Here is a 3,359-nt window from a genome sequence, read left to right as displayed (position 1 = left end):
TCCTCTCTTTTAACCCTTTCTGACCATACCTTCGACTGAATCGGTGATGGCGCGCGAGGCGGGGAATGACGGAGATATCAACAGGCTGAACGAGACGACGCATTACACCGGGGCGGCCGACTTCGAGGTTAGTTTTCATATGTTTTTTTAATTTTAGGATGTGGCCATTGTTAGGGTAGTCATGAAGAACTAGAACGTAGTTATATGAGTTAGCAGTTAGGTCTCTAAGAGGAATTTAGAACTCTATTTGGTTGTTCTAGGTTGGTATGACATATATTATTAGTTTAGAACTCTGTTATTCTTGTGCTAGGTTGTTAGTATTTATAACGCTTTAGTTAGGATTTGGTTGTTATGGACAATGTAATTTAGAGAGATGTGTAGGCTAGAAACATGAAAGTACGTTCTTCAGTAGAAGTAGCTATGCGTTAGAAATATTTGTTGAAATTTAATGTATTATGTACCATGTTATGCCGGTCTAATTACTTTAAAAAAAAAAAAGAGAAATAATACAGTAACCCAGAATTTTAGAATATTTTATTTGTAAGGTTAAATTCTTTTTTTTTCATTCTTCAGAGGCCTCGCCTCCTACTGCCCCGACGAGTGAGCCGTACTCTTCCTCCACCGGACGCCATTGTCTTGTATCTGGCTGAGGCCGGATTTGGCGACACGGTTCCCCTCAGGATGACAACTCCCTAATTTTGGCACTCGTGGAGCGATGGCGTCCAAAGACGCACACGTTTCATCTCCCGTGGGGTGAGGTCACTATCACCCTGCAGGACGTGGCGTACCACCTAGGCCTACGTGCACACGGTAGTCCCGTCGGGGGTGTCTCCGTGACTTTGGTAGGTGGTACCAGACGGAGACGTGGGCGTTGGTGGAGCAGCTGCTCGGCGCCAGGCTTCTCGTGGTAGCACAGCAGGCTATAGAGAGGAAGGAGTCCTTCACGCTGAAACTTGTGCGGCTGCAGGATCGTGTCCGCCAGATGCCCTCGCCAGACGATCCCGAAACCCTCTGACAGTACGCCAGGTGCTATATTATGTTACTAATCAGAGGGTATCTTATGACCAAGAAGTCCAACAATCTGGTGCACCTTCGTTAGCTACCGCTGCTCCAGGACTTTGAGGAGTGTAGGGCGTTTTCCGGGGGGCTCGGCTATGCTGGCCTGGACGTATCAGTCACTTTGTTCGGCGGCACAGCAGGGCGTCACGGATATCGCTAGCTGCACTCCACTTTTGATGTCTTGGATCTATCATAGATTTTCTTAGTGGTGTCCACCAGATAGAGGGGTATACCAGTATCCTCTAGCCGCCAGGTGAGAAATGTTTATTTATGTATTTGAATTAAATAATTGTCAATTCTTTAAGGATGTTACTTAACCAACTGTATATGTTCTCCTGGAATGTGTCAGGTTGGTTGGATTGCAGCAGCAGAGCAGGGACCAGCATGAGGCTAGGGTCTTGCATTGGAGGGTTTCGATCGACCGGCTACGGTTCGATGAGGTTAGTCGTAAAATACTTAGGTTTTTATTGTCGATAATTATATATCTATCATATGGTTTAGTTTGTTTGTTATCTGTGTGATTAGATAGATTTCGTAAAATAATTATGTTTCTGTTATGTCTGAAACTTTTTTTTATTCAGTTTGCATGGAGAGTCTATGATGACCCAGCTATGCAGGCTCTGTGCCCAACCTGGTTCCGCGAGGAGGAGGAGTGGGGGACATGGTTGTCAACCGTCCCCCTATTGTGCTTCAACATTGTCTGGTTTCACCACGTTGATCGGGTGAAATGGCAGTTCAATAGAGAGCAGCAGGTACCAGGCACTCCGATTAATCTTGATAGCTGAGATTGATGTTATATTTCAACTTAATTATCTGTGATTAGATGTCAGTTATTATGAAGTAAGGAAGTAGTTAACGCACTTACTGTGTTCACTGTCAGGCAAGGTTCTAAAAACTGGACCGGTCATCAAACCGTTCTAGTCACTTGTTCACTGGTTTACTGGTCTAACCGGTGGTTCAACCGAAAAAACTGTTTTAGAATAAAATAATAAATAAATTATAAATAAACATCCTAAAATATCTTCCAAATTTAAAACACTACACAAAAAAATCATCAACCAAATTCATATGATATTATCAAAATACAAACTCAAAAATTAAATAGTAAAAAAAATCTAAATATTAAATTTTGACTTTGAAGGTTAACAGAATCACTTAACACCTCATATTCTAATTTAGAAATGTCAGGAGACAAAGGATTATCAATTTCAAAAGAATGTTGAGCTAGTTCAACTAGAAAATGTTGATCATTCTGTGGTATTATACTAACTGAACATGAACATGAATCTTGCAAGATTACCTTTTCGGTTTAATCTTAGGCAGCATTGCGTTCATCTGTTGTAAGAGAGCTCTCTTAGCAACAGATTCTTCTTGCTGAGCAAGCCATAAACGGGATCTAGTGTTGTTTCCAAGTTGAGGTATCAACATAACAAGTAGTCATTGAATAAGAAAGCATAACATATCACTAACTATCTATACACTTTGACTCTCCTTCCACTCCCATCATCATCATTCATCAGTTTATTTATATATGGCATTGGCAGGTAGCTACCCTACTCATTCAGCAACAACCAGCATTTGATTTGATTTCTATTTTTAGCATTCAGCAACAACCATTACAAAACAGTAGCATAACAACAACAATGCCATAACAAAATAGCAGCATAACAACAATAACAGCTTAACAAGTCATTAATCACAAATTCCAAATTCAAAACACTGATCAGTGATCACACAATCACAGTGCCATAACAAAACAGCAGCATAACAACAACAGCAGCTTAACAAGTCACTAATCAAAAATTCCAAATTCAAAACACTGATAAGTGATCGCAGAATCACAGTGCCATAACACAATCACAGTGCCATAACATAACAGATATGAAATTAAAAACAGCCACAACACAATGAAAAATAAAAAAAATCCTCAACAAGACTATATCTAAATTCTGCCTACAGCATTCAACAATATTGCAACACAGAGCCATCAGAGCAATTAAAAAATAGCAAAACACTGGTCCTGGTGAGGATGTATGGTGGCCGCTGAACCTTCAAGAGTGGTACAATAGATGGCACTAGAGGTTTGCTCCCGGTTGCTGGATCACTGTGCACCACACCTTCGACACCAGGCCGACCCTAGAGTACTATGACTGGTGGCGTGGGACTTGCCGTGTTAGGCATCTGTCGAGGCAGGAGGTTCTGGAGGACACGAGGCTCGCGGAGTTTCCAGCCGACGTACAGCCCACTGCCAGCCAGCCCAGGGACGATCTCGCCCTTCCTCGCAGCGTGCCGGATCGACG

Source organism: Arachis ipaensis, chromosome B08 (genome assembly GCF_000816755.2).
Source record: "Arachis ipaensis cultivar K30076 chromosome B08, Araip1.1, whole genome shotgun sequence".
In the NCBI taxonomy this organism is placed as follows: domain Eukaryota; kingdom Viridiplantae; phylum Streptophyta; class Magnoliopsida; order Fabales; family Fabaceae; genus Arachis; species Arachis ipaensis.
Note: the sequence above shows the minus strand (reverse complement) of the source record.